Source organism: Ambystoma mexicanum, chromosome 11, assembly GCF_040938575.1.
Source record: "Ambystoma mexicanum isolate Mex_15411 chromosome 11, UKY_AmexF1_1, whole genome shotgun sequence".
NCBI lineage: Eukaryota > Metazoa > Chordata > Amphibia > Caudata > Ambystomatidae > Ambystoma > Ambystoma mexicanum.
The window spans coordinates 1,487,035,644-1,487,060,523 of NC_090934.1; positions in this window are offsets into that span (position 1 = coordinate 1,487,035,644).

The following is a 24,880-nucleotide window of genomic DNA, read 5'->3' on the forward strand; positions in this document are numbered from 1 at the left end:
GGCGGGGCCTAGCAGGTGGCAGAATAAGGAGGAGGAATGCTCAGAGGAAGAGGTATATTCCATATCTTCCTCAGAAGAAGGAGGCCACAAAGCACCAATGAAAAAGAGGAAGCAGGAGACCCAAGAGGATGGTGCAGGGGATGATTTTGATCCTGAGGCATTAATCCAGCCAAGGGGTTCCGATTGGGAACCGCCAAAGAGAATGGCGGCCTACCTCACAAAGCGTCTGAGGTCGCACCTAGCTAAAGAGGCTAGGAGTAAAATGAGGGCAGAATGCCCTAGACCTCATCTCCCAGAGGGTGCAGCGGATACACCCGAGATCAATGACAAAATGATCACTTTCATGGGAAAGTACACCAAGGATGTGAGAAAAGGACTAGATGGGTCCTGGCGGTCCTGCCAGGACAAAATTCTGGATATGACAGGGGCCCTCACTAAGATTCTTCAGATTGGCGAAGAGGCCAGAGAAGGGGAGCCAGTGGACCCGACGATCCTAATCGGGTGGGCCCAGAGGGCAATATGCATGTTGGGCAACGCCAACCACACAATCACCACGGAGAGAAGGAGGTCTCTTCTGGTAAAGATAGACCCGAAGCTAAGTGAACTAGCTTCTTCAGAGCTAACAAAGTTTGCCAACTCCTATACAGCGCTGGACAAGGTGCATGCCTCACTCAAAAGTGTGTTTGAGAGACAGATTTTTGGAAGGGCCAGCAGAGGCAGGGGTCGCTCGGCTGGCTGATTCCACTTTAACAGATCCTACCAGGACAGAACGCAGTGGCGAGATCGGGAGGATCAAAGACAGACCCCTTCTTCCCATCAAGGGGCCGAGGAAGGGGTAGAAGTTGGTGACATGGAGAGTCAACAAAACAATTCAGGTGAGAGCGATCAGCCCACGATTAATTACCCCAGCAGTAGGGGGAAGAATTGCAGAGTTAACACAAAATTGGCACACTATATCTGGGGATTTTTGGATAATAGAAGCCGTACAAGGTTTTCACATAGACTTTGTAGAGACACCTCATCAGAGGAATCCTCAACGGAGCTTAGAGCTAAACAGAGAAGACAAATAATTGCTAGAGGAAGAGCTGAGAGGGCTAGAAAGCAAAAATGCAATAAGATTAGTAACCGATTCCTCAAGGGGTTATATAAGCAACATGTTTCTGGTGAAAGGAAAACACAAGGTAAGACCAATTATAAACCTGAAGAGTTTAAATGAATATGTGGTGTACAGACACTTCAAGATGGAAGGGATGCACCTGTTAGGAGATACTTTGATTCAAGGGGATTGGCTAGCCGTGATAGATTTAAAGGATGTTTATCTAACCATACCCATAGCAGAGGAACATTGCAGATTCCTAAGGTTCATCTGGTGAGAGTCGACATGGGAGTTTCAATGTCTGCCCTTCGGCCTGGCATCCGCGCCATGGTGTTTCACCAAGATAAAGAAGCCAGTGGTGGTGCACCTCAGGAGTCAGGGAATAAGACTCATAATATACCTAGACGATATATGTCTGATGTGTCAGGAGAAAGAAACACTACACGTACAAAATACAGACAACAATAAAATTGTTAGAAGACCTGGGTTTCCTGATAAATTGGGAGAAATCCAAAATAGTACCGGAACAGTCAATGGAATTTCTGGGTTTCATAGTGGACTCCATTCATGGATCTCTCAGGTTACCTATTGCAAGGTGAATGATATAAAAATAAAAACAGTTAAGACACACCCTAACGAGAGGGGAACTGTCACTGAAGGACATTGCAAGGTTAGTGGGCTGACTAGCGTCATCGATCCAGGCGATATTTCCAGGATCACGACATTACAGGGCACTCCAGAGGTTAAAGATCAGACACTTCAAGGGGGGCGCTTCATACAAAACGAATGTCACCATCTCCCAAGCAGTGAGGGAAGAGTTGGAATGGTGGCTGCACCACATGGATGCATGGAATGGGAGGGCCATTTTTGTCTCATCCCCGGACCTGGTCATCGAATCCGACGCCAGCAGATAGGGCTGAGGAGCCCAATGCAGGAACCTGTCGACAGGGGTACAGGTGGTCGGATCAGGAGACGTCTCTCCATATCAACTGTCTGGAGTTACTGGCAGGGTCCTTCACAGTGAAATGCTGGACCAGGAGAGGGCACAATGTTGTGTCCTGTTAAAGATGGACAATGTCTCGGCAGTCAGGTACATAAACAGATTGGGCGGGACAAGATCCAGATTACTGGCAGAATTAGCAAAAGATTTCTGGGAACTCTGTCTTCAGAGGAAAGTGACAGTGGAGTACCTACCGGGCCATCAGAACGAGGTGGCCGATTGGAACTTCAGATACCTTAGGGAAGCCAGCGATTGGAAGCTGAACGAGGAGGTATTTCAAGAACAAATGGCTCGATGGGGACCATGCCAGGTCGACCTATTTGCATCGAGACTGAATAGTTAACCCGGGTCTTCAGCTGTTGACCGGACCCAGAGGCGGAAGCGACAGACATCTTCCTGCAAACATGGGGAGAACAGAAACGATGCGTTTCCTCCTTTCTCCATGATAGCGAGGACGCTAGCCCAAGTGAGCCGGCAGAAAGCATCGCTAGTACTAATCACACCAGATTGGAGGGGCCAGGTGTGGTTCCCCAGTCTACTAGAGTTATCACACCACAGCCCAGTGGCGCTACCCAGTCACAAATTCATCGTGCGAGACCCCAGGGACCTCAGCCATCCACTAGTGAGGTCAGGCAGACTCAACCTAATCACATGGGTGATTTCAGGAGATCTTGGGTTAGGCCAGGACTATCAAATGAGGCTGAATGCATCATTAACGAATCCTGGGCACCAGAGAGACACAGGGCCTATAAATCTGCATGGGCTAGATGAAGTAGCTGGTGTTTGGAGAGGAACATTCATCCTGATGGAACGGATGTAGTAGATGTGGCAAATTTCTTAGCACAGTTGGCAGCCCAAGGGAAGGCATACAGAACAATCAATACGGCCAGATCAGCGATATCGGCCGGTCACCCTAGGATCGAAGGGATAGCGATAGGTAAACATCCCCTGATCTGTAGACTAGTAAGGGGAGTAAAAATGCTTGAACCCCCCCCCCCCTCCCCAGTGAAAAATGCACTCAATTGTGGGATGTCGACACAGTGTTGAAGTTATTTCTATCATGGACAGATAATCAGAAGCTATCCAGAAAGGCTATTTCAGGCAAGCTAGCCATGTTACAATGCCTATTGGCTTGTAAAAGGTCATCAGACGTCAGAGCACTAGAGATTAACAGGAAGAGTGTGTCACTGAATGGATTGACCTTCCTCATAACGAGCAGGACTAAGACAGGTTTGAGATCCATATTTTACGAATCTTTTCCAGGACAACCAAAACTATGCCCGGTCAGATGCTTAGCAGCATATGTGGATATGACAAGGGAAGCAAGACCACCAGGAGTATCTCAATTGCTAATAGCAATTTGTAAACCTTTTAAGGCCATAACACCAGCTACCATAGCCAGATGGCTTAGATGGGTGATGGAACAGGCAGGCATTGATGTAGTAAAATATTGGGCTCACTCGGCTAGAGGAGCGATGGCTACCAAGGAATTCAACATAGAAGCCAGAGTAGAGGACATCATGGGTTCAGCAGATTGGTCGTATTAATCGACTTTTAAAACATTCTATTTTAAACCAGCAGAAACTGTGACATCGTTAGTGGTGAGTAAGCTTTGAGCAAGCATAATCCGAGACTCCGGTCTGGACATGGAATTCAGATTCAGATTTTCAACACATTCGTTCCAGAAAGTCATAATTCTATTAAAGACACAGATGTGAAGGATTATCCCACCCCATCAATCGTAATATATGCAATGAAATGTACGGGACTGTTCACAGGTCTTTACTACAATTATTTAAATGGTGTAGATGAATGCATTAAAGTGTTACAGATTTGTTAAATGCACAAAGGATAATAGATAGAAATTGTGGTTGATTTTACAATTGTCCCACACTCTTTCAATTTATAGTCACCAGTTACTTTATGTTTTCTATTAGGTACGGTGGCGGACAACAAACAATTCAGAAATTGAGATTGTATCGGCATGGAATGGGCGGGACTGCAAAATTCACTGGACGCAGTCTTGACTGGGCAAAGAAAGAGGAAGTGAAGTTGAGGGACATTATGGTTTAGTGTTATGGACTATGCTGATTGGAGGTTTCTATCATGTCAGTTTGGAGGACCAATAAGAACAGAACTACAAAAAGACTCAAGGCAATGGTTATTGTAGTTTTTTATGAGTCTTTTGTTTATGTTTTATTGGTTTGTACATTAGCTGCTGAGTTAGTAAAATGAAAGAGAAGCATAATCCTTCGCCTCCGTGTCTTTAATAGAATTATGACTTTCTGGAACGAATGTGTTGAAAATGTGAATTTCAGTGGATGGTGAAGAGTGCTTTGCAGGCTGTCGGCAAGGGCATGGTTGAAGATGTTGGGTCACCCTAACGGCTGACAGCCTGCGACCCGCCTCGCTGCTTTCCTCTCAATACACAGGCCAGACAGGGGCAAAGGCCTTGGCGTGATCCTTAGTGAGCGACCGGTTTCAGCAGACAGCTCCCCAGGATTGGTCCAATCAGCCAAGGGCAGTACACAAACAGCCATGTCAATGCTGCAATGTAGACAAAGGTGGCAGGCATTTTCAAGAGGCCCACTACCATGCAATCATACTGATGGAATTCCATCGGATGGTGAAGAGGACATTGCAGGCTGTCGGCAAGGGCCTGGTTGAAGATGTTGGGTCGCTTTATCTGAATCCTGGAATCCACTCTCTCAGGTTGGATGGATGGGTATGCTCCAGGTCCAAGGCAAATGAGAACGCTTCTAAGGCATAGGGGACGATTTTCACAAGGAAATGGGTTATTTGGTGGGTTTAGAGGAATGGGGTCCCAGTTTGATGGGCCAATGGCACATAACTATGGAGGCTTGTATGGGATCCAGTGCTGGTCTTGTGCAACATGTGCCACGAGATTGTTGAAGCAGGCCACAGTATTTTTAGTATAGTCGTCTTGCAATTGCAACCCCAACCATGGCATATTCTTCAGGTTCCGTGCAATCGCAGCAGGTATGGGTTGAACAGAAACCGGTGTCTGGGGCTGCACAGACCTATGCGTTTCAACCGACCATGCCAGCACAGGCACCGGTACAGGCATGGGAGAAAAATCCTTTCCCCAAGGAACGGTCACTCAATACACTGGAGCAAGCGTTTTTTTAAATGATGCCTTTCCCGCTTCCTGGTGTTAATATGTACCTGAATAAGGCCAGCCCACAGGTATCTCTGATGTGTCCAGTCCAGTCTGTTACTGCCGATCCAGAAGAGGAACCCCGTAAGGTGTACAGGTAGATGATAGAACATTTTTATTTATTGTCGATACAGGGGCTACATAATCTTGCATCACGGAAGATGAGTTCTCCTTGTCAGGCAGAACAATGGACACACAGGGATTCTTTAGTGTTATCCTGTTGGTTCCATACCCTGAGGATCTACGTATTAAGGTAGGTGCACAAAGTTTATCTGTTCCCTTGTAGCTCACAGATACCCTGGTGAATCTTTTGATCAGAGATCTTCTTAGCTAACTCCACATGTTCATTGCCTTCACGGAGGAAGTTATAGTATGTTTGACTCCAGGGTTGTATCCGGTAATAGAAACTGCAAGTTCGCATGCATGTTGTACTGATAGTGAAATAATGGACTACCTGTAAACTCAGCTTTTTTTCTTTATGGAGTTATGGTTGTGCTGAGTTGGGTCCCAGGAATCAGACATGGCGGGTACCAATTGAATTTTTGTTTCGGCCTGCTGAGCTGCAGGAGGTAACACCAGGCACTATTGTTATGGTTCGCCTGGAAGCAGTAATCATCAAGAACAACAGGGTGGTTCTCTCAGGCACTGACAAGGAAGGTGGAGAGTGGTACACAGTTCTATACATGAAGCCAACCTTATCGCTAAGGAACGTGTCTGACGAGCAATTGCTCAAGGACACCGAAAGACACAGGAGAGTTGGTTTTTGAGATTGGGGTGCCTTGTCAGATAGCGATACTGCAAAGGGAAGTACCACAGACCATGCTCATTGCTGCATAGGAAGGAGGATGTGGAGAAAGTGCCGGTCCAGTATTCCTCATGATGTGGGGCGGTTACAGAGTGTTGGAGCAGTACAGATAACGTCATTCAGCATCCTGGCCTTGAGGAGTTGGGTATTGTACTTTCGCCCCTGTGGCCCCGCATCCATTTTGTAATCTTTCCCCTGATTTTGTGACCTTCCTTTCCTCCACTCCCCTCCCCTCCCCTGCTTGTTTTTTTCTCATACTTTCCCCTGCTTGTTTTTTTCAGCCTTTCCCATGCCTGTTTTCTTCATTTTTTCCCCTGCCTTCCTCTGCTCATTTTATTCATCCTTTTCTATCCTTTCTCTTGTTTGTTTTTTTCATCCTTTCCCCTGATTTTCTGCCTGTTTTGTCACCGTTCCACCATTTTTTCTGCCGTACCTGTGACCTCTCCCCTGCCCCATGCCCGCCATTGGCTGTTTCCCCTAGGGAATCAAAAGCCTCATCTGGAGACCAGGATGCTCTTCCCATCCAGCATCCTGGCCTTGAAATGGTAGGTGTACTTTTTCCCCTGTGGCCCCTCTTCCATTTTGTAATCTTCCCCCTGATTTCTTGCCCTTCCTTTCCTCCACTCCCCTCCCTTGCTCATTTTTTTCCATCCTTTCCCTTTTTTCTCCATGCTAATTTGTTTATCCTTTCCCCTGCTTGTTTTTTCATCCTTTCCCCTTCTTTCCCATGCTAATTGTTTCATCCTTTCCCCTTCTTTCCAAAACTCGTTTTTTTTTTATTCCTTTCCCCGGCTTTGCTGCCTGTTATTTTGCGGTCTTTTTTCAATTTTTCTGCCGCACCTGTCCCCTCTCTCCCCCAGCCCTGTGATTGGCTGTTTCCCTCCAGGAAGTAGGCTCTTAACCATAGCCCCTAGGGCAGCCCACTGCCCGTGCAGCCTCTTTCCCTAAGGGCCCCAAGGAAAAGGGCAGCTCCTAAAGAAGCAGCTCTAGACCATGTTTGCCTGTGTTTGCAAGAGAAGCCAGTAGCCAGCCATCGACCAGCAGCAACTGACAAGATAAGTGTGGTCTGAGTAGGGAGTACAGCAATCTCCAAAAAGCCCCGATTCTCTTATTCCCTGCATAGCATACCAAAATCAGCTAGCTAGTTAAGAATACCCCTATCACTGCTGTGTACCAACCGTTCAGTGGTGTTATTTACTGTTGTGTCCCATGCATAGGCATTCTCCCTCTATTCAGATACCTCAAATCTAGGTGTTTTGCACTTACTGTTGTGCCTACAATTTAGGAGTTCACACACTGTCCAGGTGAAGTTTCACCATGCGTCACACTTAGAAGAATTATTATTATTTTTTTTAAATAATGTTATTAGTTTTCACAATGAAAAACCTTTAAAATGACAACAAACAAGACAACACATATCTTTACCAACATTTTCCAACTTAGTCCTCAACTTCCTTCATATTCCATCCCTCTCTTCGCCACCTCATATATATTGGATCTCATTAGCCTACATTGGTTCCAACTGTAGCCAATTTTCTATTTCAGCTAGCAGAAAAGTTAGAGGAATTAACAGTTTCATGTCCATTCCAATATACATTTTCTGCCAACAATCGTCAGCACACAGAGGGCTGATTCATCGACCAGGGACCCAAATGTGTTCCCTCGTAATTCGCCGCAAAACACCACCAAATGTTTAAGGGTCTCCCTTTCGCTTTTACAGTCTACACAATCCACCTTTGCCTACATTCCCTGACCATGCGCAGAGGCGTTCTTTAGTTCTGAAGGCATTCAAGCGGAACAGCATGAAGACGAGTCGGGGAATGGGGCAATGTATCATTGGATGTTAGTGAAGCCCCTTGCTTCCGCTGGTACGTCTACCATCATCTTTGAAGCAGCTCTCTGTGTCGAGGTCCAATCCCAATCCGCCCGCCAAATCTTGAGCTTTGCCGCATTTGGATTCCTGTGGAACTGTTCTGGAGTGATGCCATACTCTGTCAGCAAATTTTCATAGCGCTTTATCCACAATGAAGTGATGTAATTTCCATCTGATGTAGCACTGTGAAAAAGTTCAAATTGAGGAATTTGTTCTCTTTATCTAGTTTTTTGAAATAAAGACAGTAGCTTCCAGCAAATTCTGGCATGTAATGATATCAAAGATAGTTCATATCTCATAAATGCGGTGGACGTCCCCTTTGGCAAACCCAAAACTTTCGACCAGTAGATGTTCTCGAGGGTAGACCACAATTCATGGGGGCATCCAAGCGCGTTTTCTGCACCATAAATTAAAACCGGCATTACTTTCTGTTGGTAAAATGTTAATGCCGGTTTTAAGGAAAATTTGCCGAACTTGTTTAACACACAAGCTTGGCTTGCAAGTTGTTTGCATTTGCTTTTGATTTCTAGGATCCAGGGACCGTCATATATACTTGCACTTATTGCTATTCCCAAGTATTTTACACAGTTAAGAATGTTGAATGGTTCATGTGCCAAGTACCAGGTGGGTTTTGTACAAATGGATGTTTTTGCGGATTTCAAGTTTTTAAGCAAAAGAATCTCACATTTATTTATGTTGATCTTCAAATGGTTAGAGTTCACGTATTCCTGGACAGCATTGAGTTTTCTCTGTAGACCGACCAGCGTTACGTCCATCAAGATCAGATCATCTGTGTATAACAGCCAACTGAGATGTGATTTATGTAGTTTAGGTGGGAAAGATTTCACAGCATCTATACTGGCTCCAATATCTAATATGAAAAGGCTGAAAATTGCCGGAGCTAAGGGGCAGCCTTGTTTCACTCCCTTAAATGTTTTAATCCCGCGGACAAAAGCCCAGACTGATCTAACCGAATTCTAATGAAAGTTCCAGTATGCAACTCTCAAATTGCAGCCATCAAATTTTCTGGGCAGCCCCACGCTTGTACCTTTCCCCATAACATCTCCAGGTCGATGGTATCAAAAGCATAAGAAAAATCAATGAATGCCAAATAAACTTGTCTGTGTGTTCTTAGAGCTTCCATTTTGATTAGATTTAGAATCATCAAATTCAAAGAGCATCCTACATTTTTAACAAAGCCTGATTGACGCATGTACAAACAATGTGATTTTGTAGCCCAATCGACTAGTTTGTGATGTAATAAAGTAGCGTGCATTTTTAGTTTTTTGGATACGCTCTGTCTCTTTTTAAAAAAATAGGCACTATCACAGCAGTTTTCCAAGACCTCGTTGTTTGGCGTTGTAACTTTATTCTTTCAAATAATGCCGACCAACCCTCAGCCCAGATTTCTGGATGTTGTTTGATGGTGAAGTTGGTTAAACCGTCCGGGCCTGGTGCTCTGGAATTTTTCGCTTTTCCGATTACCCCCTCAATGTCTTCTTTTGAGAAGGATAAAGCCCAGCTAATATTTCTTTTATCCAAAGGTGCAGTTGGCCCTTTATTAGGATACAATCAGGCACCCATTATCCAATTTCTCCTTCTGGCATTATTTAAGCCTATTTGAATTCAAGGAAGTTGCCAACCATTGCCACTCAGAAATGTGAACGGTCTTGGAAATGTTTTTATTACCTCTGTCATTAGTGAGGTCACCATTTTTTTACACCTTGAATAGTTATTTGAATTTTATCTTTTGGACCATTGTTTCGCTCTAATTCGTTTCCAACAAACAAGACCTTATGGTTCTCATACTCTTGCATTCGACTTTTCGTTGCCTACTCTTAAAGACTGTTTCTTGCCTCGAGCTCATAGGCTGTCGATCACAACTTATAACAGCTGTGGTACCATATCCAGCATCAGTGGGGATGAGTTTTCAACGGTCTCATTTACCGATCCAGTTGGCAGATCATCTTGATATTTATAAACATCAAAGCCCAATGATAGTAATGCTTCATAAGCTTCCAAAATTACTGACAAAATTATATTTGATGTCAGATGCAACACCACTTAATCAGTCCGTTCTTCTAGGAATTCCACTATCTGTACATCATTTGAATCAATTAGGCGTAAACCTGGGACATGATGCAATAATTTTATCACGTTGTATCTATTTAAGATCAGTTTCTCCCAAGAATCCACACGCTCAATTACGAGCTTAAATACAGGCTGCTTTCAATAAAGTCTTCTCCGTTCCATCTGGTTTGATGTATTTTTTCCAATTCTCAAAGATTTTGTAAGTGAAGAATCATCACGCAAATGTGGTTGCTTTTGTTTTGTTACCGCCTGTAACGTTCCACAGTTACCCCTTTCTTTTTCCAAGTTAAACTTAGTCAAAGTTTGGTTTTTACTCCAGCTACTACGAGAGTCAGTATAAGTTTTTCACATAACTTTTCCCGTTTCTCGTGTAGCGTAACAAACAGGACTCCTAGTGACCGTACTCTCTGAACGACTGGGATCCATGCTATGAATAATAGCACATGATCTTCCGACCGTAGCCTTACTTCCAGTGGCAGACCCACCTCTGCCGCCAAGCTTCAGACACTCCTGCTCCTCAGCTTGGGCCTGGACACCTTACTTCTTTGTTGCTTTATTGCGGTTACCATCAAACTGGACCTCAGGAGTCAATTTAGGGTCCATTACCACCTCTGGTCCAGAAGGAATAACGATCTTGCTCGGGTTGTCAGCTTCGATGTCGTAATAGGTTGACATATTCATGAGCTCCTCTGAAATCTCGTGTGAGGAATCGATAATCTGTACCACTTCGCCAACTGGGGTCACCGTGGAGACCTTTCCTTTAGTTTTACCTGCGAAATTCTGCAGTATTGAGGATAGATTTGACTAATTTTCTTTTGCCAATATGTGTACAACTTTAATGTTCCTCAAGAATTTTCTCGAGCCGGTTATTTTAGAGTTTTTGCATCCAGGCAGATTTTTAGGTTTCTTTACACGATTTGCGAGTAGTAGTTTAGCATTCATTACTTTCTCTAAAATTGGAGCACCACTCTTGAAGATTGGGAAAACACCAGCTGCCTTAGTTGAAGAGTATGTAGGCAGTGGCTCCTCGCCACTCTTATCCAATTCTCGATCTTGGTTGCTTGAAGACGTAGCTGTTTGAACGTTCAAAAGTGCCCAATTTTCTTGGCTTTGTGCTTGTTCGAAAGCCGTATTAAAAGAAACCTCATCCACATTATAAAATGGGGAAACTTCAGATATAAATTCAACATTATAAGCGGTTGGCAGGGATTCTCCGTTTATACAACTCCGATCGGGGGACTGCCTAGGACTTGTGTCAGATGAGGTAAATCCTCGCTTCTGTCCCCTCTCGCTTGATTGACTGATTGTTACAACACATGCTGTAGCTAAAGATGTTTGCTCTTTAGCTGTCTCAGAGCATTTGTTTTCCACAGGATTGACATTTGTCACATAGGGGCCAGTCGCTGGATTATTCGTTGACACAAAGTTAGCCGAGGCATGATGCTGTAAGGAAATAGTTCACATCTCTGGCTTTACATTTTTAAATAGTAATAAAGCCTCTTTTGCCACTTCTGCCAGCAATTTTTTGTCCATGCTGTCATTGCGCCTTTGTTCACTCAAAAGAGTCAGAGTTGCCCCAATCCTTTTGATCGACTCTTCTTGTTTGTTGTTAGACCGACCAAATAGATCCTCCAAATGCAATAATTTGGAGTTCATTAATGTAGTCTGGTCCTTCGAGTTTTCATTGATCTGTTCGTATAATTTTGTAAAAGGTATAAGTGATATTGCCATAGAAGAAATTAAAACAGATTGCAAATCGCTTATTCGAACATGCTCAGCGACCGTCGCACATGCGTCCATGTTAGACGGCTGATCTCTCATCAGACGATTGCTCTTTACCTTGTCAGCCTGGTCTCTTCTAATCTTGGGAAAAGGTCTATCCATGAAGGAGGAATCCAATGTCAGGCTATCCTCAGAGTTTAAGACCTCATCCTCATGTGATGACATCCTTCTCTGCACCCAATAGCCTTCTTCTCTCGCACCTCTTAATTTGTCGGACATTCTTTTTTGGGAAGTCGGTAGTAAGTGCAAGATTACTTTTGCGCTTTGCTTCCTCCAGCCTTCTTCGCTTGTATCCCACACTCTCCAAAATATCTTTACTTGTGTCTGACAGTTGGTAATTGTTCCTCTTTAGGTTTGCTTTTTATTGATCAGCATCTTCAGCATTACGCATTTGCTAATGTTTTGAAATGCGTTCCTTATTAATATGTACCAGGTTTTGAAGCATTTTATTTACTACATCAAGTGAGTTGCACCTATCAGTGCCGACACAGACTTCCAATCCGCATCCTACATCATTGGTACAGGCCTGTTCACTTACAGCCTTCGTAAATAGACGTGGCTCAGCTGTTGTATCGACATAGTAGACGGCGGTTGATGCACAAAAAACCTTGTCATTTGTCGATTCAGCGGTTAAAAGGCGTAATGTAAGGTCCGAGTTAAGGTGATTATCACCAATATTGTCGGTATACGCCTGAGAGTTCATCATCAACGTCATATTTGATACAATTTGAGAAAGTGGATGAATTTGACCCGAGGGGTACGGAGAATTATTGACCAAGGCAGAACCGTCTACACATTTGGCTGGCTCAATAACAAACAGAGATTGATCCTCACACCCCGCCGGGGGATACTTTTGCTAGTCATTAGCCGAGCCCGCCACTACGTCATTTTCACTGGTGTCGGCGTGTCTCCCTTGATTGGCACGCCGTGCCAGTATGCGCAGAGGTGGGGGTTGCTGCTGCCTTAGTTCAACAGTAGTGCAGCTCGCATCCTGAACACAGACACAGGACATGCTGCCATGCTCCACCCATCGTCCCTTGTGGATTTGCCGTGCATGACAGTAAACTTAAAGCCTGACATGGCTGTACAACGACTGCGCCGGGTTGTTAATATCATTAATGTCAATGCCTCCGAACACCATTGCAGCCTCGAGCTGAGCTTTCAAGGGGGGGGGTGGGGTGTATAGCCTCGTATGAAGTTGCAGGCACATGTATTTGCGCTACAGGACATGACACAGCCGTAGTCGGCTCTTCCGATTCAGATGCACATGATTAATAACTCACTTGTGCTTGACAGGGGCATTCACAAGCTTTTGCGACTTCTGCCAAATCACGTTTGCGCTGGGCGCGGGTTCTTAACGGGGTATTTGCCATTAAATCCCGCTCGCGCTCTCGCCATACACCAGGCATCAACTCCGCGATTAGCACTTGTGGGAGCGCAGGGCGCCCACTCGCCAAACAGCACAACAGCAGCTCCAAGCCCTTTCTCCACAGGGCTTACCCTGGATGTTAGTCATTTGCCACATCAAATAGGACTGTCTAGATTATCCACATAGAAGAATTTAGCAAGCAGCCAAAGCACTAACCACCTGTTTCTACCACTTCAAACACACCACCCAAACACTATACATGCCCACTGGTCTAGCAAACGTATACCCCAACATAAAACCAACACAAGCAACACACACAACAAACTACCCTGACCACTGGACCTTACCCATAGGGATACAATAAGCTAGTACGTGCAACCTACCATCTGTAAACCAGCACACACAGATGCCAGTCTGTCCTGGTTGCGGAACCATCAGATCATTCTTCCCTCACTAAGCACACACATTATCTTTCTTGCAGAGCCATGTGAGCGCCTGGAGAATGCCCATAACTTAACATAACAGGGGCACAGCTATCTCTGCAACCACAAAACGGGCCCGCCTCTCACCTAGCTAATTAAAACCAAAATGAAGGTAACATGCATGTACCCGCTTCCATTCTGCAACTGTCACCCCACATAGACTCACTGAGTTGTGAACTGTGTTGCCCAGCCATCTCTCACATCAAGGTAAGTATTAGTGAGCAATATCTCGCAACTAGGTAGACTATACTCTGTGCTTGCTAGTCCAGAAAAAACTGCATATATGAGCAGGCATCACAATTAGACAGAATTGTGAAGATTAGCATGTCAAATCTAGACAGAATTGTAATACTAGCTTGCGTCACATCTAGACAGAATTGCAAAGACTAGCATTGCGTCACATCCAGACAGAATTGTGAAGACTAGCATTGCATCATATCTAGACATAACTGAAGATTAACCTAGGATTGTGAGGATTAGCATGCATCACCTCTAAACAGCGATGCCACTAACCAACCCACTAAACAATCTCACCCCTCTGCATGCATATCTCAAACTCTAAACACAACCATACCTCTAATGCACAACAAACCGCACACACTTCACCACACTGCAACCACAAAATATACTACACATAGCCTCACACAACATGTCATGATGCCTACCCCCGGGGACTTAGACCATGTCCAGCAACCCCGGAAGCAGGCATCAAGTTATCCTAAGCAAGCCCAACAACCCCGGCTAGGGGCTATTTGGGTCCAGTCCTGGCGCCAGGCTCATAGATTAAAACTTACCTGATGCAGACCATGCTGCAAACTTACCTGTTGCAGACCATGCTGCAAGAGCTCCAAGCCAAAAGAGGCTTGGAAGGGACTACTTTACTTAGCGACTATTTTTTACTGGGGCGGGGCTGGGGAGGAATACTTACCTGGGACTACTTTGGAGACTATTCAAACCACGCCCGAAGAGCAGCACACGCTTCGCGTTATTCTGCATCCAGCATCGTAACGCTCACCGTACCTGCAAGTCTGCATCCAGCCTTCTGCCACGCCTGCCTCAAGTTTGGAGCTCCTAGAAAAAAGGAGAAAGAAGGAGAAAAGGTTAGAACAAGAGCAATATCTTTAATCCTTACCTGAATTCCCGATCCATCGCGCCTTCGAGCTGGAAGAAAGAAGTTATTTTATGCGTGTCGCCTCGCCGGCTGCAGTGCCGCGCTGAACTCACCGGCCTTCGCAGCATCTTCACATTCCACCACATCCTCCTGCATGTTCCTGCCACACTCCAGCACCTAAGGAGAAGACAAGAACAGCAAGGTGAGCCAAGGGAATACACAGAGGAATATTAGTTACCCCCCATAGACTTACCTGATTTTACCACCAGGGGTACTATTCCTCTTCACGGGTCGGCGCAGCTTCCACTGCATCTTCGTCGAACCCCGGCCCCTAAGGGGAAACAAAAGGACAATAAGGTGAAACAAAGGGACTAACAAGGGTAACCCTCCTCACCACAATAGACTTACCTGATTTTATCGCCGGAGGTATTATTCCCCAAGACTTCATACTTTCTCTCAGCGCCTGAATAAGGGAGAAAGCAACAGGTTACATATTGACATTTTATCGAACTGTGTCGGAAAATACAAATCCTTACCAGAATACTACCGGGTGCCACGAGGAACTCTTCATTAGGGTCAAGCTGCAACCTGCAAGAAATCGGACAAGAGTGAAAGTCAGGCATTTGAACTCTTACGAACTTTATACTTACGGCATCTTGCCGGGAATCTCGGAGTCAATATTGTTCTGGAACTCACCAATTCAATTCCTTCGAGCCAGTGAAGCAACTGGTTATCAACGCATCTTTTCAAACCATCAGGTGAGACTATAAGAGGGGACATCAAAGGTGATCTGTGGGGAGAACAGCGGGGGTGGGGGGATTTACGCTCAACTCCACAAGTGGTTAATTCCCTTTCTCCATTTGCAGAAGAATATTCCTACGGGCCAGGCAAACGAAGCTAGGTGGGTCAGTCCAGTCCATCATCTCAGCCCTACGCGTCACATTGGTGGAGACCGCAGCTGTCCAGTTCCGATCGACGCCTCTGTGGGAGCCAGGTGAGCGTAACACAACAGAACACAATGGCTCCCAACCGAAAAGCACACCTAAGGCTCAGCGAAACATACAAACTGAACGGAGGCTGCCAACAGCACATCACTGTTCTCTTGCCTTTATCCCGCTCATTCCTCCTAACCTTCCTACCTATCCCCTTTTCAGATCTGCCAGAGCGCCTGGGTACCACGCCGATGGTGCCGGGCGCATGGTACAAATACCTTTAACAAAAACATGAACAAAATTAAAACACGGTGCAATACTACCACGGCTTACGCAGTGCCCCATGTCTAGAGAGGCTGACAAAGGGATTTATGTGACCATTATGGCATTGTTGAAGGAAGGCATAATACAACCTTCTTTGTCCCCACGTAACACTGCCATCTCCCCTGTAAAGAAAGTGAAAGTATCCAGCTGGAGAATGGTCCAGGATTTGCACCCCCTCAATAACAGGCGGAGTTCCCGGTGGTATCAAATCCGGCTACCTTTTTCTGTAATATCCCTACTGGGTTCACTCACTTCACAGTGATTGCTTTAAAAAATGCATTTTTCTCAGTCCCCTTACACGCCGATTTTCAGTACCTCACAGTGTTCACCTATCATGGTCAGAGATTCGAGCACACAAGTTGCCCCAGGGGCACTGTGAATCTCCAAGTGTTTTCAACAGGGTCGTTCAAATGGATTTGGAAAATGTACATGTGTAGAACAGGAATCCAGCATGTGGACGATTTGCTAGTCTGTAGCACTTCAGAAGAGTAGTGTAGAGGAGATTCAATAATGCTCCTCACCCTGCTTGTGGAGAAGGGGTACAAAGTGGAAAAAGAAAAATTACAATACTGCCAGACAGATATTTGGGACAAGTGATTTTGCCTGCATGAAGGAAGATGATGCAGAGAGAGCCATCGCAGTCCAGAATACGCCCCATCCAGTCATGGTGAAACAAATGCATCAGTTTTTGGGACTCTGTAACTTTGTAGATCATGGATATTTGACTACTCTAGTTACAGGAGGTCCTTACTGCATGGACTTAAGGGAGCACACAAAGTGAAGGGTCCGATATAATGGTCTGAAGAGATGTTGACTGGCTTTCGGCAACTCAAGCCCACAATTAGTAATGCTCCAGTCTTGGCGGCCCCGAATTGCAAGAAACCATCTCATCTATTTTCTCATTCAAATGGGCAATTGAGGACAGTGGTCCTGGTCCAGCAAACATTGCTAGGCCATAAACCTTTGGTGTTCTACAGCAGACTCCTACACCCAGTGATGCAAGGACAGTTTCTTTGTGAACAGGCTTTAGCTGCAGTTGCTTTTGCAATTCAAAAGTCTACAATCATTACCATGGGTTACCCAGTGACATTGTATGTGGCGCATGCAGTCTTTGTAATCTTGTAAAAGTCCAAGGCAACTTTGATGACCCAGTGTGTCCCGGTATGAGGTTATCTTATCAAATGCTTCCATACATTCAGTATGGTGTCACCTAGTCAATCCTGTGAACCAGTGCAAACTTACAACATTGTCCATGATTGTGCAATTTATGAAGGAGAAGAGGAAGAGAGGACAAATGTTAAGGAGGATGCCTTGGAGGGAGGTGAGGTACTCTTCGTTGATGGGTCCTCAACAATTAATCAGGACAATTGTGTGAGGCATACAGGGGCAGCCGTTGTTGGCCTTGTGGATGGGAATACCAGGTCCGGGTGAAGAAGCGGTTGCCTTCTGTAAGGAAGGCATGGTATCAAACAGTGAGGCAGACACAAGTGATCACAGTTCAAGGTTGTTTATTGAACTTTAATTGGGTTTGAAAAACACCCATCTAATCCTAATTCTAAAGATGGGAGCAAGCTACGACCATCAAATAATAACACAGTCCTAGTGGTGGCTTGTCAAAATAAAGGGGCCTATACTAATAAACCTATTGCCAATCCTCACTTCTAAATACAAATAGTGTGGGAAAACATGTTAGGCAAAAGAAAAGTATGCAAGAAATGACATGTCAGGATATTCAAGCTGTTGGCCTCCTTTCCCCACGTTTTCAGCATGGGACAAGGCAGCACACTTGAGTTTAGCACAGTCTCTGGCTTCTCTAGCACGAGGATGCAGGTCAAATCTCAGTTTTGGGCCTTCTATGTCAAAGTCTCTTTCGAAATTTAAAGTCTCTCACTTCAGAGGGCCTGATGCAACAAACATTCAAATGTCCCTTTCTACTCAGGATTCTCATGTATAACTTTTTGGGTGATTTTTGATTCACCCCGGGCCCCCCTCCATCAGGCTCAGACCCACTTTAACAGAAAAGCTTTAAATGAATCTCCCTCTGCCAGGCTCAGACCCAATTTATGTACTTTTCCAAACGTTCTCTACTTGATTGAAATCAAAGACTTTGAACTGCGCAGAGGTTTTTACTTAACCCTGTCGCAGGACCACTTCAATTCACCTTTATCCGTTTGATCTCCCTCTGACGGACTCGGAGCAAATCCAGCCGGACCACTCTGTCAAAGGTAGTGTAGCTTGCTTTAAAGTTCAATCACTCATCAGCAGTTTAACTTCATTCGCGTCTCATCACATGTTTTAACAATGTTCATTCCAGCGCTTGCCATACAATGTTGCTTCTTGCAATCTTGGCTTTCGACACAGACCGTTTTTTTTTATCCTTCTCTCCAACTCACTGGCTGCTGTGTTGCTTTTACTGCAGTGGCTTTGTTCTTGGCGCCAAGGACAGCACCACGGTGGCTGGAGATTCTCTCCACCTTGATTACTGACGTGGGATGGCGCCAGAAATCCGACACGCAATGCAGTATTATTCAGCATGGTTTCCTGGTCTTATGCTTTCGTCTCTTTTGTGGCAATAACGGTTCCTTGTCAAAGAGGTCAAGGGATCTTCCCTCCTTGCAACCCCCTTCTGTTTCAACATCTTTCTTCTCTTGTTAAACTGCCATCTTGGAACCATTTTCTCATGTGCTTTCCCTCCCAGAGTTTGCTCTCATGCTCCACCTTTTAGCCGTGTGGGAAGTGTAACAGAAGTCAGGTGTGAGTGATTGTCAATTGCCTGACCTCACCTAACCACTCAGGTATTTGTCTGTTGTCCCTTACAGCGGGCTGTCAGTGAGAAAGTGTTCATGTTGTAAAAGGGTGATGGTAAAGTTCCTAAATAGCCTACTGGGTAAGACCCCTCACCCAGGTGATCCTTCTACACTGGTCCACCCAGGAACTGGATCCAAATGTGATGGCCATGTCCTAGCCACCTGGATGACCGATCCCTGGAGACTAGTGGCAATTACAGAGGTTCTGGAAATGAGTGAGGGGACAGCAGTCACTATTTATTCTGACTCTGTATGTAACCGCCACTGTACATTGAGGACTGTAAAGGTTGCAGAGGGTTTAGGAGATCCCACGGGAACCCTGTGCAGCATGCTGCACTGCTAACTGTTCACAGAGGTAGGGATTGTTAAATGCGCTGCGCATACTAACCATACTGACCCAATAGCACTTGGAAATGGGGTGCAGAGAGGGCGGGGGGAAAAAGATGCATATCTGCCATTAACAGAGCCCCGGAAATAAATGGAAACTGCGTTCCACCAGGTACAATTTCCAGTCCCGTAAATTATGGTCCCTTTGCTTCAGATCATTGAAATGCTTGCGAGAGCTCCGAAGGATGGAAAGGAACTCTGGGAAAAGAGGCTGTGCCCTCTCACTCACGCATGTGCCGTGGAAACAGGAGCTTACCTGAAAGGTAGTAATGCCTGTAGAGTTGCTTCTTGTGGCTCTAGAGCAACTACAATACTCATCGTACACTTCTCTGCGACAAATTGCAACAGAGCTCTAGGAGGAATGGTTTATACCAAACCTCCAAGAACAGGTAAGTAGATTTGTAGGGAACTGTATAGTTTGTAGGGAATTCACTCCTGGAAGCACCATGTGGTTGGTAAGGGGTTCTTGCCATTTTGTGAACTCCGTATTGATTTCATAGATGTGGTTCAGAGATGTAATAGTTTTTGTTACCTCATAGTTGTTTGCCTATTTTCCTGATGGCTTGAGGTTGGTCCTTGCATACACCTTGATGCTAAGCCTGCACCAAAATGTTTGGTGAGTGAAGTATTTCCATGGTAGGGAATTTGAGGTCCTGAATTCTGACAATGGAAACAACTTCTTTAATGCCCGGTTCATAGAAATTACTTTGTTCTTGGGGGATCAGAGGTTGTGTTCAGTGTACCACCCTCAGGCCAACTGCTCGTAGAGAGGCTCAATGGAGTTTGTAAGGTCTGTCTCTCTAAACTATGTAGTGATTTGCATGAGAACCGGCACTATTGCTTACCAATTGTTCTGTTAAATTTGAAGAATCAGCCAGGGAAAGACCACCACCTTAGTCCTCATGAGATTGTGACTGAGTGTAGGTTACCCACTCCACTTTGACATGTATGCACAGCATCAGATGCACATAAATCAGCAGAGGTCCTTAGCAAAGTTACTCTCCGCATTGACCATGTTACTCCTGGTCCATAATCCCCTTTCCTCCATACTTGTGGGGACATTCTGTCCTTCGGGTCTGGACCGGAGCACTGTCAAAAAGCATAAAAAAAATGAAGATTTTTGTCCTTTTATTTTTACGCGGGGTACTGCACGTGGTCATAATCCCACCCTCCTGAGCTCTGCCCCACACATCACCCTTCAGCCCTTTTCTATCATCAGCTCCGAGACCCTTTTTGCAATACTAGAGAATACTTTTTAGAGGGGACTAGGAGTAAGATAGTCAATACAGTGAGTAACTTTGTTATACGCCTACATCCCGTCCCCTTTCTTCCATACTTGTGGGAGATTCCCCAAGCACGCACACAGCGAGCACGGGTGGATGGAAAACCAGCCTTTACTGGAATAAATTCTTAAGGACCGCTTGACCAAACTGAGCCTCAGCTCTGGAACTGAGGTCCAAACAGTAATGCTTACAAAAAGCAGATGGGGAAGCCCACGTAGCGGCCTTGGCGATGGTTTCCCAAGGAACATACTTTTGAAAAGCAAAAGCAGCCACTTTGCCACGAACAAGATGGCCGTGGATGCCCCTCGGGGGGGTTGAAAGCCCTGAACAGTATTGGCTTCAGAAATGCAGGAGGCAATCCAGCGGGAGAGAGTCTCCTTTGAAGTCACTTTCCCTTTTGTGGCTCTGAAAGTCACAGTTGAGAAGAGCCCCTGAGCTCACTCGTTCTATCAAGATAAAACTTCAGGGCTCGCCTGACATCCAGATTGTGCAAGACTCTCTCGGCATCTGACGCCAGATTTGGAAAAAAGACAGGTAATGAAATTCATTGATTCATGTGAAAATCATTGACCACTTTTGGCAGGAACAAAGGATGAGTGCAGAGCACAACCATGTCCTTATGGAAGGTGAGGGACGGGTGTTCTACAGATAGAGCCTGAAGCTTGCTATCTCGTCTCGCCGATGTCACTGCGATCAAAAAAGCAACCTTCTAAGAAAAGTATTTGAGATCAGTAGTGGCCATTGGTTCAAATGGCTTATGGCATAAGGCGGTGAACACCACATTCAAATCCCATTTGGGATGAGGATTACGTACCGGTGGAAACAGATGCAACAACCCTACAACATGTCTCTTAATGACAAGATTAGTCAAAACGAAAGAACAACTGTCAGTGGACAGGTGGGCAGCATTAGCCGACAAGTAAGTCCTGTAAAACAGGACATGGATGCCTGAAGCTGCGAGATGAGATATGAACGAAAGAACAGTCAATCATGGCACATCTAGTATCGAGCTGCCTAGCTAAACACAAGTGGCAAAAACCGAGCTACTTGCTCCTATATTGAGACCTCATAGAAGGCTTTCTGGCCGCCTGGATAATGCACATATTGTCCTTGGACAAGTTAAACTGCGCTAATGATCTGAACTCAGGCACCAGGCCGCCAAGCTGAACGAATGTGGGGAGGGGTGCCACGTCTGATGATCGCAATGGTGAAGCAGGATGGGAATCAACGGCAATCTGATCCGAGGAAGAACCGACAGATGCTGAAGTTCCGAGAACCAGAATCTGGCTGGCCACCAAGGAACAATGAACAGGAGAGTGTAATTCAATGTATTCCTGAGCTTGTAGAGTGACCGATGAATCAGAGGCACTGGCGGGAACGCATAGGCCTTCATGTGCCATGGAATCTCGAGTGCCATGGAATCTCGAGAGCGAAGGTCGCAAAAAGGTCCACTTCTGGAGTGTCCCATAGGCGAAAAATGAAGTCAAGAACATCTGTGTTCAGTTCCCACTCGTAGCTGGTCATGCCTGGCGGCTGAGTGAGCCTGCCGTTACATTGATAAGGACCAGAATGTGCACAGCCAGTAGCCAAATGTTGTGTCGAGTGGCCCATTCCCATATCTGAATCGCAAGGTCCAGAAGGAGGGGTGACTTGGTGCCACCCTGCTTGTTCATATAAAACATCCCCTCAGAATTGTCCGTACAAATTCCTACCACCTTGCTCGAGATGGACGGTTGAAAAGCCTCTAACGCCAGAAAAACAGCCAAGAGTTCCAGATAATTGATATGAAACTGCCTGTCTTGAAGCGTCCACAGATGGAATTCCTGGAGATAATCGAGTGTCGCGCCTCACCTCAGAAGTCTGTGGTGACCGTCACTTGTGAAAAGGGTGCCTGCAAGGAGGCCACCACAGAAAGGTTGTTGGTCCAGGACCACCATAGCAGATCTGCCGTCATGCAGGACGGAATCTGAATCATGTTGGAATCTGAGTCTGAAGAATGGGACCAAGAGCTCCGAAGAACTAGCTAAGTGCCTTTCATTTTCAAACGCGCCAAAGGCAGAGCGAGCACACAGGAAGGCAGGAGGCCTAAAAGTCTCTGAAACCACCAAATTGTCATGTGCAAGGATTGGAGGAAGAGCTGACACGTGGTGGATAGATCTGCAATCCTGTCCGCTGTGAGCAAGATCCTGGTATCAATCGTCTTCCAACGAAAACCCAGGAAAATCAGGTCTTGGGAAACCGTCTTGGAAGATTTCTGCCAGTTCACCGACAGCTCAAGGTGGAACAAGAGCTGGAGGAGAGACTGGAGATTGTTCAACGCCGTCAGTAGACAAGGAGTGCGTAGAAGCCAGTCGCCCAAATATGGGTATACATGAATGCCCCCTAGCTGGAGGAAAGCTGCAATGACTGACATCTTCGTAAATACACGCATCGCCGATCTTAGACCAAACGGGAGGACACGGAACTGAAAATGCTCCTCCCACAGAGAGAATTGCATACATTTCCGATGCGGTCTCCATATCAGGATATGCATGTAAGCGTCCTGAAGGTCCACTACACTGAACCAGAAGAGAGGACTTGATTTGGCAAGGCATGATCATCTTGAATTTCTCTCGGGGAAGAGAAAGATTGAACTGGGAAAGATCGAAGATAGTGTGCAGGCCAGCCTGGTTGGGTTTGGGCACTGAACAGATGAGAGTAGAATCCCTCCCCTTGCTCCCCAAGGGGAACAGGTTCCACCGCCCGAGGTCCAGAAGCTTCTATACCTCGGCTATGAGGGAGGGTGTCCCGAACTGTTGGAAGGGAGGGTTTAAGAGTGGGGTAGGGGGAGGGGCAAGCAAAACCAAGCGATGGACAAAACCCACCGGTCTTCAGTGATGGTCTGCCACACCTCCAGATGAGACGAGATTCTTCCTCCCATAGGAGTCTCGTGCGACCGGCAAAAAATATCATTTAGCTGATTTGTCGGCAGGGAAACTACCTGTCCCGGAGGCGGCTGATGGGCGAGAGAAAACAGACCGCCTTGCCACTATTTTCGGCGGGTGCCACCAACCGGAGCTTCAGATCAGTGCACATGACGATCTTGAAACCCCATGAATCCCGAGAAGGATAGAGTCCGAGACCCAGATCTCTGTGTGTAAGGTGCATTCGCTGGAGGTTTCGCCAAGACCGATAAAGATTTGGCGGTCTGGGTACTCTCTTTGGTCTTTGTGAGCTCCTCATCAGAACAATTAAACAATTCCTTGTCGTCAAAAGGAAGGTCCAGTACTTTGTTGTGCACTTCCTTTGAAGGTGTCAACCCCTACCATAAGGCCTCGAGCTGGGGCATCTACATGGTGAGCTGCAGCTTCCAGTAGATCCTGTGCCAACACTCTGGCATCCGACAAACCGGCTTTAAAGTCATCTAGCCTATCCGCAGGAATGCACTCCTGGAAATCGGCTAACTCTTTCCAAAGCCTCTGGTTGGCTGCTGCCAGGATGAGCTCTGTTCGCTTGACGAAGCTGGAGCGCCGAATTGGCAAAGACCTTCTTGCCCAAGGAGTCCAGAAGTTTATCCTCCCTGGATAGGATATGGGCCACTGCCGTTGAAGATGCAGAAGCCAGCTTGGACTGGAGGGTGGCCGCAGCCACCACTGTTGAGGACGGGAGCAGGCACGCTGATAAGGCGATCTCCTCAGAAGCGTGAAGCTTGTATCGAGCGTCAATTCTCTTGTTGATATGTAGCCCAGTGTGGGGTTATCCCAGACTTTGCGAGCCTCAGCTAACACGTCCTTCTGGAGGAACAAGCTGGTGCGTTCTTGAAGTGACAGGATGAAGGCTCCCGAAAGCACATTCTTCTGAGTAGTGGGGACCTCAGGTACTGGAATGTCAAGGAGGGCCATCATTTCCAGGACCCCGTCATGGAATGCTCTCAACAAGCATGGCTGCTCATCGCTGCCCTGATGCGCTTGAGGCTCATCCAGTGAGGTCGGAACAGAAGGCTGATCCCTTCCCCCCCTTGCATACCACCTCAGCGTTTAAAGTGTTGTCCCGGTCCACCAGTCTTTTCAATAGGAGACAATGGAGGCAGAGGAGGATGAGGTCCAGAAGGAAGCAGTGGAACCACCTGAACAGCTGCGGAACAGCTAGGGCCAGAGGCGAACAGGAGGCTCTGGGTACATCTCCCTGAACAGATGCTTGAAATAAGTCTTCATAGGGTCAGAGAGGTCATGAGCATCTGAAACCTCCCAAAGAACTCGTCCTCAGCCAAGAGGCCGCTCGTAAGGGGCATACCCCCATGAACACAAAGAGGATGCTTGCCAGGAGGGTCCCCCAGCAGCCGGGTCCACATAGACCAGCAACGCGATAGCAGGAGGGAGCA